Here is a 15189-nt window from a genome sequence, read left to right on the forward strand (position 1 = left end):
CTCTCCAACAAGTACGTATTTTCCCAGACAGGAAAATAGTCCTCAATGCTTATCATTTTCTGAAATTGAGGGGATGAGATTTATAATGGCATATTATAACAAAAAAGTATCTGGGTCCAAGAATGGTTTTTCGTTTATTGGAAACCGAAATAGAAAACAGAAACACTGAAGATCTGTGCCACTGCTGAAGTTTCTTTGTAATTAGACTGCCTCTCTCCAATGTTCGAAGGAGAATTGGTTATTTTTCAAGAATTGCCAATGGGTTAGGCTACTGGTCTTATTTTAGCCTATCACATTTATTTTGTTTTTTTTGTTTTTAAATATGTACACGTATTTAGATGACTACGAATACAGAAATGGAAGATAGCAATGCTAATACGTGAGCTGAACGTCTTATAAATCAACAACAGGTCATCTCAAGCCCTCCACCTTGTATAACAGTCGCCTGCATGTCTACGCTCATGCTTGCTTTTTGACATTCAAATGAACAGCTGGCAGAAATTAAAATCATATGGATGTTATTTTAAAATATGCTTTCCCCCTAATGCAATAACCACTAATGTAAAATTTTTCTTTTCCAGTTCAGCCAATGCCCGCTTGCTTCATTTCCCGGTTTCTGCTATTTTCGTTACTGACGTACTTCCCAGGGAATGCGACCAGAGTTAAAGAGACGACGGGATGTCTAGCGTATATAATGATTAAAGACCCTTTCTTTCAAAAGCCACAAAAATCGATATTTATTCAATAAAAAAATGATTAATTGCCTTTTCTCCAGTCTGTAAACCCTTGAACTATAGGCCTAATCTTTTTTTTAGTGGTCTGGCGGGTTTGTGCATCGATTCATTCATTTTTTTTAAAGAAGACAAAAACGAATTCGTTCGTTCCCCGGGCAAGATGCACGCGAACCTCCCGCGACGTTTCCATTTCTGAAATGCTTGCCCGCTGCACTTTTTAATTGCTCCGCCAAACGAATCAAACGAACATGAGCACTCGGCTAAATTGAAGGCTCAGTCTGATTGCACGCCGCACGCCACAGAGGCGCAGACAGACAACTAGTCTCGGAGTGGACGCCTACGTTATTGGCAGCGAACACCTGGGGTAAGAAAACGCACAACCACCAGCGGTGCCCTGAAAAAGCCGAGACCTAGCGAGCGCTTCATCGATTTTAATATTCCAGCGTGTGGAGATAAAACGCCAGTCTCCGGAGCATTAGTCTAAATCCTAATTTACCAAGTAGGCCACCGACGCAGAGGAGATAGGCCACTCTTAATTAGTGTCTCTTTATCGCCCTTAGTGACCGTATACCCACCCACTGGAGGCCGGGAGCGCTCTTCTACTCTAAATGACTGGTACAACTTTAAGAAGGGTAGCAGAAAAGAACGCGTGATGGAAGCAATAAACCATTATTTTTAAATTTGACGCGTCAAAGGAAAAGACCACTGTGGTGTGTGCAAACACAGACAGAAAATGTGTCTCTCCCACTACTTTGAAGCTTTATTATTAGGTATTGTTAACCCATTTCTGTTAAGCGTAAAACAGAATTCCCTGCTTACAATCATACATTAAATCATATGAAACATAACTTTTTTTTCCATTCTTAATTATGTAGCATTCCTATTTTTGCTCTCAAGTTTTTATATCCTTTAACTGAGATAGGGTACACCAAGTGTAAACGGGTGTGCCTATTTGGAATCAAGCTGAGGGAAGTGTTTGGCCAGGGAAGAATTTAATATTTGGAAAAGAGCAGACCGCAGCTGTGCTTATATAAATTCAGTCCACCCCTGTGAGCCCCAGGTCTCTTCCGTGTCCTGAATTTCAGTTGTCCACACACCTTCATATCAGGCCTGGCAAAATCCATATAAATGGTAAATGGAAGATTATACCCAACTGCAAAGCTGGGCCACTCTCCAGTCTGGGTTCCAGCTCTCAAACAGCTGTGGTTGCCAGGTGAGAGCTGTCAGTCAGACAGGAATTAAAAAGCTCCCCAACCCCTGAAAATGTTACACACACACACGCACACACACACACACACGCACACATACACACAAACACACACACATACACACACACACACACGCACGCGCGCACACATACACACACACACACACACACACACGCACGCACACATACACACAAACACACACACATAGACACGCACAGTCACACACACACACACACACACACGCACGCACACATACACACAAACACACACACATAGACACACACACGCACACGCGCACACATACACACACACACACACACAGACTTGCTCTCCCCTCTTTGTGGTGACAAAGTCCTTCAGATGACTGCCCCTTTTTACAAATCACATGACCTTGCAGGGCTGCTAATTTCAGAAGGAATAACACAAATTAAACAGCACGATTGGCAGAGCTGAGAGAGAGAGAGAGAGAGGGAGAGAGAGACAGAGATAGAAAGAGAGAAGGAGAGAGAGAGACAAAGAGAGAGAGAGTTAGAATGCTTCATGTTGCATATGTATTACAGAGGAAATTAAGGGCATTTCAGTCTCGGGTTATGTAAGCGTGCATGTATGTGCAATTTGTGTGCAGACTTTTCCTAAGCCAAAGCCCAGTTGATTTCAGCCCCATTGCACAAAAAAATGATGAGTGCAGTGTGTGTGTGTGTGTGTGTGTGTGTGTGAGGGGGGAGGGGGTGTTGAGTAAGTGAGTGTGTCCTAGTATTGTGTCTGAGTCCTAGTATTTCCAGAACACCCCAGCACAGCGTTGGCAAAACAGTTTGTAACCCACTTATTCACCGTAGTTCTGTTCTCTTGGAAAAAAAAACTCCACTTGACGACAGGTTGGTACCAGTCTCCTCAGGGAGAGTATGTCTTTTTCTTTCCAGTCAAACATTACAGAATTATTTTCCTCAAATATTATTTTTCCTCGTAAAATAAGCCCTTTACTGCAGGTTCTGCAGAGTGCCAGTCAACACCAACCCTAGCATTTATGGTTAGTTTCAAACATTTATTTAAATTACATTTCCATTTGTTGAGGATCAGTCGCTGAATTACAAAATGACATGCACTAAAGCTCTACTCTAATTCTCATTAGAAGCAATTACATATTTATTTGTTGTCATTTTTTATGGTCAGTGTCATGCAAGTACATTTTCAGAATACAGCAGTCCTGCTGTTTAGAGTACATACAGTACAATAAAACGCTCAATAACACTGCCATATTCCCTTCGTCCAAGGGCTTACATTCAGACTTTGAGAGCAAAAGAATGAGAGAGGGAGAAAGAGAGAGGATTACGTAAGGCCACAAGGACTAAGAGAAACCCTCCTCTCCCACCTCAATTCCAATGTCTTTTTCCTCTCTTTGTCTTTCTTTCTGTCTCTTCTCCTTTCCTTTCTATCCCTCACTCTCCCTTCTTCTTCCCTTCTCTCTCTCTCTTTCATCCCTCCTGGTCTCTCTCTCTCTCTCTCTTTATCATCCTCCATCACTCTCTCCATCTCTGGACGCGGCATTACGAGAGTGAATGAGACCTCTGTTGTCTCCGACTTGCAGAGGAAAAATCTCTGGGCTGACTTGGGTCCCTCTGAAGGACCTGGCTTCATAACCACAAGTGACGGCTTCCCGTGTTATGACTGGAGAGAACAAGACTGAAACACGTGTAATGACAACTAAACAGTCATACAGAAAAGAGGAAGGAAGCACGGATTAGAGAAAGTGAGAACATCTGCGGGGAGACAAATAGAAATAAAGTTAAAGTATGAAGTTAAGAGCTTTGCGTTGGCTCTGCATTTTCAGTGTCAGGGCTTCACCCCTCTCCTGGCCACTCTGCGGATGGTCAGCTGTCAATCAGACCACAGCCAATCAAATGCCCTGCATCTGAATGGAATGGAATGTAAATCTCTTCTCTTACTTACATCTCTTACTGACAGCGATTTGACAAATTTTGCGTGTGTACATGCCCGTATGTGTGTGTGTGTGTGTGTGTGTTTGTGTTGCAAGGTCAGCTGATAAGAAGTGTAGTGTGGTTGTGCTGAGTGAATTTTTTTCTCCTGTTCAGCTAATACTTGCATACCTACTCTGTCTGTAGTTTCACCACTAACAGTCATGAGGCTGTGGTAACCGGAGCCCCCGTTGTTACGGATCACACAGTGTCTGGCTTTCAGCCAGAAAAGCGGGCAGGTATAAGCCCCACCTAGCTGCAGTGTCTCACCTGTACGTTTGTATCTCTGCCTATCCAGTTACAAGTACTGTGCCACTGCTATACACCTCACGGTTACCAAGAATAATAATAATCAAACCTGGGTCAGATATGACAGGGTTTGCATTTGGAGAGTATGTCGTAGGCTCCAATACACCAGACAAGCTCAGTAAAGCAAAGATAAGTATTTTAATTCAAAACACTGATGTATTTGACCCAGGTCTGATAAATAATGCAGGCACTAGTATGTTTATATTTAAGAACTTAAGACAGGGTTCAATAAAGTATATCTTATCTTATTTTATCTTAATCCATGGTATACAGCTGGATAGTTACTGTGCCAACTCAGGTGAAGTACCTTGCTAAAGGATACAACAGTATTCCCACCTGGGATGCAGACCTACGGGCCCAGGTGGATATCCATTAAGGCACAGTTCGTCCTGTGGGCTAGGGCGAGGCTAACATAAGCACACACATCAGCCCTGGAATCTGTGTACTCTGGGACTGCTTGATGGGTTTGTAGTGTTTGTCTTACTCTCAGGAGTCGAGGCCAGTCGAGTGTTTTCCGGACCGAAATGCCTTAAAAGCATCACAAAACCTGAATGGTTTAATATTATGTGTAAACCTATTTGGTACCACTCTGAACTTAGACCCAGTCCAATTGCTTGTGTTACAGAACTGCTGGTTCAGTCCAAAATCGCCCCGTCAACTGGACATGATGGTTAATTACAGGAAGACTACAGGGCTAATCTTCTGTCTGTTTGCTCTGGGATGAATAGTACTTGTGTGCATTTGTAATGCTGAGACTGTTTGTTTGAAGGGACTATGATTTAAGGTTCGATAGACTCTGATTACATTTCTGTGGTTATAGTTTGCTGGCACTGGGGTGTGTGTGTGTGTGTGTGTGTGTGTGTGTGCTTCCTGCATTCCTGATGATCTCATGTTTAACGAGGCATTTTTCAAATCAAACCTCAATTCACTTCCCTATTAAACACGGTGATATATGGACTCTGCCTGAATTATCCACAGGTTAATCATTGGCTTAATCAATCATTGGCTTGCGATAAAGCACTCGCCCAGTGCACTCCCCCCCCCCCCCCCCCCCCCCCCCACCTCCCGAAACTATGACTACTCACTCTCCTGAAGGCCCAGTTGGCACTAGAACCGAAACCGTGCTTTTTATCACCTGCGGTCCCTGTGCATGTACGCGTGTTCATGGTGTAGTAGCCTTGCATTTCGGGGTCGGCCACGAGTGAAATCTGGAAAACGATTATTTGCCGAGCAGATTACCTGATCCAGGGTGACTTATCTGCATCTCGCACATGCTACACAGGATTATCCATTCATAGAGGGAGAGGTTTCCAGAGCAACGCCATTAAAAACATACCTCTCCCAAGGTTACAGTGAAAGAAGTCTTCGCCTGGGAACTTAGTGGGTGACCTTCTGGTTGAAAAACCTCAGCCCTTAAGAGGCCTGTCACACTCCCGTCCAGGACAGGGCAAACTGAGTTATTGTCTTAGCCGGCGTCTGTGTAACGGTGTTTTCAGAATGCCCGAGGCGTCTCCCGCACATTGTGAATCAAAGTACCGCCGAGCCAAAGCAGATTACGGGAAAGGTCAGGTGTGAAGGTTTTGCGTCTCTTTCTGCGGCCCCATTGGGCTCAGTTTCCGGGCCCGTCGGGCAGGTAGACCTGCCGCAGGCTTCTTTAAATTGCCGGGGAAGTTAATCCGAATGCGCTGAAAACTGGGTTGTCCTTGTTTTTCCCTCTTTTCCTCGTTTGATGCGGGGCCTATTATCTGAAGGCTCAATCATTCAGCCCTGGCCTGCAGTGTGGAGAGAACCTTATTCGGTTTTTCCAGCGTTGAGCTAATTAGGAATTCAGAGGCCAAGTGTTTCTGGCACTGAGGAAGATCAGCAGATGGTAGATGGTTGTTTTTTGTGGTACATATGCACACATCCCATCAACAAACCAAAGATCCTCACAAATGACTTTGGAATTCCATTTTCCTTTTTCACTCCCCCCCCACCCCCCTTTTGTTCCCACACTTGGAACGTGGAATTGTGGCAGCCTGTAGCCTAGTGGCTAAGGTACATGGCTGGGAGCTGGAAGGTTGGTTGTTCAAGCCCTGGATTAGCTATGATTAGATCCACACAGCTCCCGTGGCTCTGAGCAAGGCCCTTAACCCTGCGTTGCTCCATGGGGGATTGTCTCCTGCTTAGTTTAACCCACTGTAAATCGCTTTGGATAGAAGGTGTGAACTAAGTGACAATTTATTATTATATATTTAATTGTGCAAGTATGAGGTTTTATAAAACCAAAATTAATGCACTCTGCAATGAGAGTGATGGGTAGACACAATTTCAGAAATCTCAAGGGAATCTGAGCTTTTAAAATGCTGTTAACAGGGACTAATTTCGTTAATTTGTTGAGACTGCAGTATTTTTGTGACTCGCTCTCTCACACACACACACACACACACACACACACACACACACACACACACACTCTCTCTCTCTGTCACGCACGTGTGTACCCACATGCACACACACACTCTCTCTCTCTGTCACGCACGTGTGTATCCACACGCACACACACACTCTCTCTCTCTGTCATGCACGTGTGTATCCACACACACACACACACACACACACACACTCTCTCTCTCTGTCACGCACGTGTGTATCCACACGCACACAAACCCAGTTGAATGGCGACCGTGTACAAGGAGACGGCTGTGTGGGAAAAGCATCAGACATGACGAGTGTCTGAGTCACAGTTCATGGTCTGCTGTAGCCCTGTGTCAGACTGCAGACGAGGTCCGGTCTCCGCGTTCCCAGGACAGAAATATTGCACTGAAGTAGGGGGGCCTTGATGCAGGCCTCAGTTCGTTGCAGTTGCACACCGAGGACCGGGGTACGATTCCCGGTCCTGCCAAAAGAGCCGAGTTTGGCCGGCTCTCGTGGAGCAGCATTATTGGCTCGCCGCTCCGAGGGAGGGACTTGGCGGGGTGAGCAGGATCGCCGTATACAACAGCCCCCCCGGGCGCTTCGGAGTCGTTCTCAGGGTCGCTAGATCCAACTGGGCCGTCGAGGAAACGGGGTCTCATGGCGGCGTATCCCCGGCTAAACACCAATTGGATTAGACAGGGTATAATAGAGAAAAAGGGAATAAATCAGAAATAAAATTATTTAAAAAAAAGAAAGAAATATTGGTAAATTGCTGGCTTTTCTATAGCGCCTTTATCCAAAGCGCTGTACAATTGATGCTTCTCATTCACCCATTCCTACACACACACACTCACACTCACACACCAACAGCGATTGGCTGCCATGCAAGGCACCAACCAGCTCGTCGGGAGCATTTGGCGGTTAGGCGTCTCGCTCAAGAACACTTCGACACACCCAGGGTGGGATTCGAACCGGCAAACCCTCCGACTCCCAGACGACCGCTCTCACCGCCTGAGCCGTCGTCGCCCCCGAATTGCGGCGGGCGTCTGTCCGTCAGCGGCAGACGGAGGAAGGAGGAGGCTGCGGCGCGGCCGCTGGACCGCAGACGGCCCGTGTCTGTTTCCTCACGGCCGCACAAGGCAGCGCTGTCAGGGGAGCGCCGGCTAATTGAAGCCTGCGGAGTTGTGACTTTGGCTGTGAAGGTTGCGTCCTCGAAATGGAGCGTCGGCGGCTGCCGCGGGATCCCACTCGCACGTTCCCCTGTCCTCCGTCGAAACGAGGGAGGGAGGGGGGCGAACAATAGAAACTTCGTCTGCCTGGGCAGGATGGGCGCACGTCCAAGAGGGGCTGTCGCGCTGACCGAGGGCTACCCGCCGGGCGTTTGCCTTCGTCTACGATGCTGAATGTACACAAATATCTCATTTCTCAGTAGTCATAGTTCGCATTGCTAGCACGCCACACGCTACATGCTCATGAATGGAAAAGCATGCGGAGAATACGGAGCGCTAATTGGGATCAGAACGAACTCTTAACTACTGTGTCCACCGCCCGCCGCCCTCCTGCTTTTTGTTTAGAGCGCTGGACCGTGCCCCTCGAACCCGGGCGGGGCACCACCTGTTCAAACACACCGCGGCAAACACCCACAGCATAAACAACCAAAAACTGCAGTTAAACATTGTTTGCTTTTCTGCTGGAGTTTGGGAAAAAAAAACAAAACATTTCCATAGTTTCTACTGAGACATCCCCCCTTCCCTCTCCCCTTCTTTCCCTCTCTATTTCTCTCTCCCCCTCCTTCTTATTCTCTCTCTCTTGCTCTCTCCCCTCTCAGCCCTGTCTCTCACTCTCTCTCCTCCACTCTTACCCCCCTCCCTCTCTCTTAATTTCTCTCTCTGTCCTATCCCTTCTCTCTCTCCCTCTCTTTATTTATCTCCTCCCTCTCTTCCTCTCTCTCACACACTATTTTTTTCTCTCTCCCCCTCTCACTTTTCATTTCTCTCTCTCTCTCTCTCTCTCTCTCTCTCTCTCTCTCGGGTATGTGGAGTGGCTCGCCCCTGCCGTTGCCGGAGGGTGACTGGGGGGTGGGTTTGTGTTTGTTATGGGGGACGGAGGAGAGAGGAGGAATCTCTCAGTGTTCTGGTGCGGCAGTGTTGAGTCTAAGCCGGGTCCGTCTGGAGGTCTGAAGCCCCCCTGGCTTCCCAGAGTTCAGTGCAAACCACCGGCCCCTCGGTGGTATTGAGCCACGGCGTCCCCACGGCGCTAACCGAGGGAACTCTGGCTATCCCCGGCGCTAATGACCGAGTGGCGCGAATTCGACAGCCGTCGCCATAGAAACGGACCTGTTCCAGCGCCCTCCGGAACAGCCGTCTGAAATAAAACAAGTTTTCGTCCGAGGAGAAGGGAGGGGAGTGAGAGAAAGGGGCTCAGAACGGGGGGGGGGTGGGGGTGGTAACGATAAGTCTCCTCGCAGAAAGGAGGCGTGTTCGTCGGGCGACCGGCGGGGACTTACGACTCGATTAGCATTCAGCGGCAGACGCGCCTCGCTCACTCCGAGCGGAGGCCGAGCCTCTGTGCTGCATCCGGTCCTGAGATAACCGCACACAACCAAACAAAAGCGTGCCCGCCAACACTCCAGACATTACTGAAAGACACACACACACGCACGCGCTGCGACGCACACACACACACACGCGCACGCGCTGCGACGCACACACACACACACACACGTGTGCTGTGACGCACATACACACACACACACATACACACACACACACACACACACGCGCTGTGACGCACACACACACACACACACGTGTGCTGTGACGCACATACACACACACACACATACACACACACACACACACACACGCGCTGTGACGCACACACACACACACGCGTGTGCTGTGACGCACACACACACACACACACACACACACACACACGCGTGTGCTGTGACGCACTCAGCCGTACGCGAACGCACCCCAGGCCCTGCCCACTTTACCCGTCTGCACTCACATGCTCACGTGCATGCAGACATCACCCGTAAAAGCATGTCCCCTTTTCTTAATGTTTTCACAACGTGTCATCATAGCAGTAGTATTTTCTGTGTACGCTGTGTTAACACTGCATATTACATGAACAGAAATGTGATGCATTAATATTAAATGTGAAATGGCAACATTGGATTGCTGCATTGTAGCTCTGGGCACTGACTGACTAAGTGCAGTTCGTCTGGTGGCATGAATTGATGGGTAGACTGAAACAATGCTTCTCTAGTGCAGCTTCGGGCTGACTGGAATTACCAGTTATCAGAGAGCTAGTGCTATCAGTAGTTTTAAAATATTTATTTTAGGATTTCAAAGAAAAGGATGACAGGTCTTGTACAGAGCAGAGCCACATAGTGCTCCTGCTGTGCTCATTTCGTGGGGTAGTCATTCTTTAATGTTACTCAGGTAATGATCATTTTACATGCGATTATCCTGACAGCTGAGCATCTGTTCCCCTTTACTGAAGCCTGTCGGCTGCTACTTTATTGCTTCTTTAGTACGCTTGGGTGTATCTTTAGTATATCAGTGGTTTTGAACGATCTGAAACGTAGGCATTTGATTGAGCCGTGAGCACAGAGTCAGGAGTATTATATCTGAATCTAACACTGGTGGGGATATGCGCACGCTGTCCATATGACCCTGCGCCTTCGGGTTGCCGTGGAGCTTTCAGCGGGGCGCAGGTGTGAGACAGGGAATCCAAACACGGCAGAGGAGAGGACAGGAGAGGAGTGAGGAGGAGATGACAGGAGAGGAGAGGACAGGAGAGGCAGATGGGGAGGCGACTCCGATCTCACGAAGGTGGGGGGGGGGGGTGTGGGATGGAGGGAGACAGACAGATAGAAAGAGAGGGGGAGAATCACAGGGGTGTGGGGAAGGAGAGTGAAGGACACAACCGACACGGGTGCCTGGCGCACCCCCCAAAAAAAGCGAGGTCACGCCTCCGTCCGCCCCGCTATTGATGAGCTCCCCCGCCAGTCCTGTGGCCCCTTAGGTGCGTACGACCGTGGCTCCTGATCGACCGTACACCTGGGGCCAAGGTAAACGGTAGATTATTAACTAGAAATTAGAAATTAACTGCATCTGTATAGCTCTTGGCGGCACGGATGGTGCAGTGGGTAGCACTGCCGCCTCACAGCAAGGAGGTCCTGGGTTCGAATCCCCGTCGGCCGGGGCCTCTCTGTGCGGAGTTTGCATGTTCTCCCCGTGTCTGCGTGGGTTTCCTCCGGGTACTCCGGTTTCCTCCCACAGTCCAAAGACATGCACGTTAGGCTGATTGGAGAGTCTAAATTGCCCGTAGGTATGAGTGTGTGAGTGAATGGTGTATGTGCCCTGTGATGGACTGGCGACCTGTCCAGGGTGTATTCCTGCCTTTCGCCCAATGTATGCTGGGATAGGCTCCAGCCCCCCCTGCGACCCTGTTCAGGATAAGCGGGTTCAGATAATGGATGGATGGATGGATGGATGTATAGCTCTTTTTCCCGCAACCTAGCAATGAATGCCTCTCGCTCACCCATTCAATCGCATACTCGCACCCCTACGCCGAATGGCAGGGCACCAACCAGCTTGTCGGAGCCATTGGGGGTTAAGCGTCTTGCTCAGGGACACTTGGAGACACCCAGGGTGGGTGATGGAACCGGCAAATCTATGACTGCGACACAACCACTCTTCCCTCCTGAGCTAATTCCGCCTAAGGGCCACTCTGCAAGTGGTCTGCCAATGAGTATTTCAGACTGCGGGGCTCACACCTTGTACCACAATCTAGGCATATAGGCCTCATGTAGCCTACATTAAGCCTCACGGATGGTGCAGTGGGTAGCACTGCCGCCTCACAGCAAGGAGGTCCTGGGTTCAAATCCCTGTCGGCCGGGGCCTCTCTGTGTGGAGTTTGCATGTTCTCCCCGTGTTTGTGTGGGTTTCCTCCAGGTACTCCGGTTTCCTCCCACAGTCCAAAGACATGCAGGTTAGGCTGATTGGAGAGTCTAAATTGCCCATAGGTATGAGTTTGTGAGTGAATGGTGTGTGTGTCCTGCGATGGACTGGCGACCTGTCCAGGGTGTATTCCTGCCTTTCGCCCAATGTATGCTGGGATAGGCTCCAGCCTCCCTGCGACCCTGTTCAGGATAAGCGGGTTAGGATAATGAATGAATGAATAGCCTACATTAAAGCATTCAATCCAAAAGATAAGGAATGTAGGTTAATCTTGTGAGAAGTACAGTGTCTGAGTCTCCTCACACCCGTACCGATCCGTTACACGTACAGGTGCACATACTGACCTGATGTAGAAATGTAGAACTTAGTGTAGGCTGTGTAAGTCACCCATTAAGTATATGCGCTTGGAAAATAAATGGCATGACGTGAAATTCAGTACGGGTGATTCATAAAAGTCACCGTCAGTGTTTCCATGGCGACGGGGGCTGATGGGATACCTTACGAGTAGCGCGCGTTATTAGCCCTTCGATAGCCGCCGGTATTTCTGCTGGAACCGATCCACTGTTTATATCAAGGTGATTCCTAAAATAAAAAATAAAAAAACATGATAGTAAATGTGCCACCTGCTCCTTTTCCGTCAGGTGGTGATATCGCCTCTCTTTTTTACGAGCTGATTTGAAAGCGTGTGCCTGCGGACTGCTCGGCTGGATTGACTTTAGTAGGCTGTTGTGTTTTCTCATCTCAATTATAATCATTTTTAGAATACAGTGCGTGAATCAGAGTCAGACGTGACAGTTGTCTGTCCTGAAATGGCACCTCTGTTGAACATATATGTGTTGAAAAGGGCGCCAGTTGTGCGCCAACACAATTTACTAATTTTAGTACCACCACCTCCCCGAGTCCTAGTTTTTCGGTTCTAGGTGCCAGGAGGACGATTTTTTCCCCCTCATACTTAGCCTATAATGCATCTACCCACATTACAATCTCCTCTGATGCTGATGTAATGCATTTGACATTTGCCAACAAGTTTTGGTTGTTGTTTCCTGCGTATGAATGTGCTGTATGGCGAAATGAAGCAGACCCGACTGCAGTAATCATTCAGGGATTACCTTTGGGTCTGAGGGAATGTAGGACTGGCATATAAGTCAGTGACACATTTAAAGTCTCATTTAAATGAAGGTCTCATTAGAGTCTTAATCTCCCTGAGAGTCACCTGCCGCAGGGCAACGCTGTCCTCCTCTGCTCCTGCAGATTTGGGGCAGAGCATCGCGTTCACTCGAACCCCGTGTGCGGAAAGTGACGGGGGCCGTCTGCAGCTCGCTGAGCGTTATTTCTGAGGGCCTGGCCGTTTGTGGCCCTGTGAGGAGCCGAACAAGCCTTGTACTGAGAACAAGAACGATATAGAGGCTCTGAAAAAGGTTCAGAGAAGGGCAACCAAATTGGCTCCTGGAATAAGAGATAAAAGTAATGAGGGGAGACTTAAGATGCTTAATGTCTTCAATCTTAGTAAATGGAGACTCAGGGTTGACTTGATTGAGGCTTGAGAGAAGGTTAATGGTGAGGATGGGGAATTACTCAGAAGGCTGGGAGTAGAGGCCGGGACCTGTGAATCACCTCTGATTGTGACGCCCTTACTTAAATTTGGTGATAGGACTACAGTGTTTTGTGTGGAGAACCGTGCTGTAGCTAAAATGTTCACATACTGAAACAACGGATTTATTTTTCAGCAAAAGAGTCATAAGCAAAGTCATTGAAAAAGACACTCTATATTAAAGAGACTCAACATGTCCCTTGAGTTTTCTTGTGAAAAATTGTCAGTGATTTACCATGTCCTGCTGTCATGAATCACGATTACATTTTCTGTAATTTCATCTACCGCTTTGCTTGGATCTGGAATCTTCCGAAGACAGGGAGGAGGCAGTTCTGTTAGGGAAGGTAATGGATGTAATGATGTATTAACTCTAACTCTAATGCACAAATAAAGAGTGATTTGTCCTTTTTAGTCAGCTGGCTGGAGCTCTTCCCCCATTCTGTTCTGCTTGGCAAACACTGCCGGGCAGACATTCAAAGATGCGCCAGGCTTGTCATCTGCACAGAATCCCAAATCTTTCTCCACCTGTCTTTTGAAGCATTTTGCCTGTCTAAAATTAACATTGCATTGCGTCGATGATATACTTTCATGTACAGTGTGTACATGTGCATACATGCATGTCATCTCACACACACACACACACACACACACACACACACACACACACACACACACTTGCCATCTTGACAGTGTTTAATCAAGTATGTTGGTACATGAGTCCTGCATGAATTCTCATGTTTAATCCTGCCCCCTGACCTCTGACCCCTGACCCCTGCAGTCGTAACGAGTGGGCGCTGGAGCATGGCGTTGTCCAGACCCGCTGGATTTGGAGGTTACGCAATCCCAGTCCCCCGCGTGGGGGTGGGAGGGGCACAGGAAGTCCAGCAGGTGTGCGTTTTTATGTCCAGATGGCCGGATTAGTCTGCCACCCACCCACACTCGAACATAGTATTCTGCATGCGCTTGCCACATTCACAACCGAATAGCAAGCCAGCACACGAGAACATTAAACACACTGTCTACGAAGTAGGGCAGTGACATCAGCAGCCTCCGTATTTAACGGCATTTTGTCATCAACCATATTATTATAATATTCAGACGTGTTGCGAGGTCCAGCGAAAAGTGTATTTCCTTTCGTTCTTTTTCGCATTTTATAATTCTGTGGGCGCCTCTGGTACTGTGGACAGCCCTTTGTGAAGGGCAGTGACATCCGTGACCTACATTCCAGCATCTTGGCATTCCCTCTGTTTCCCTCTGATGACACTGGCCCCCACCCCCCTTTCCGTGTGTGTCCACGACCACGTATGGTGTGCGGTATTGACCCATATGCTTGGCATGATCCTCCTCTCTCCCCTCCCCTCCCCTCCCCTCCCTCAAGCTTTCTAGCCCGTATCCCAGCAGCCCCCGGGGGGGGTGTGTGGTTTGACCCAATTATCCAGATAGATTGAGTTGTCAATTAGCAAACCGGCTATATTTAGGTTCGTTTATATAAAGCACCTTGCTGATGGGTAAGTCGGTGGTGTATCGCCTGGGATTAGAACCAATAACCCTCTGGGTCTAGGGTCCAGAGCAATAAACTTTATTGCGGCTGCATTGGGACTTGGGTCTTTTCTCTCCCGACTAGATTCATGAAGACGCTCTCTGAAACACTCACAAGTGTCACAAGTTTCTCAGTTGCCAAGACCCAGATCCAGAATGTGAGCTCATTCTTTGACCTCAGACCATTCTTTTCTCAGTGATCTCTGGGATGAGTGAGAGCCATAGGTTTTTATTCTGCATTGCGCACCAATTAAGTAACGTCCAGCAGCTGTACTGCTGCAATCTTTTACTTTTACCTTTACCATTTACTTTTGACAGCATATAATGTAATATAATCATTTCCAGGTTAGTACTCAGGCCTGGTATTCTGCTCAGAGTGAAATATCTGGGGTTGAAAGAATGGAAAAAAACATTCAAACCTTTTGAGATTTTTGGTTCATTTCCAAGTTTCGATAGTGAGGTTAT

The 15189-nt window shown here is 48.0% G+C and overlaps 1 protein-coding gene across 9 annotated transcripts in view; it reads left to right on the forward strand.

Annotated features, from left to right (window-relative positions):
• Positions 1 to 15189, forward strand: part of camk2d1 (calcium/calmodulin-dependent protein kinase (CaM kinase) II delta 1) — a 117464-nt gene that overhangs the window by 14818 nt on the left and 87457 nt on the right. The window lies entirely within an intron of this gene.

This window comes from Conger conger, chromosome 8, assembly GCF_963514075.1.
Source record: "Conger conger chromosome 8, fConCon1.1, whole genome shotgun sequence".
Lineage (NCBI taxonomy): Eukaryota > Metazoa > Chordata > Actinopteri > Anguilliformes > Congridae > Conger > Conger conger.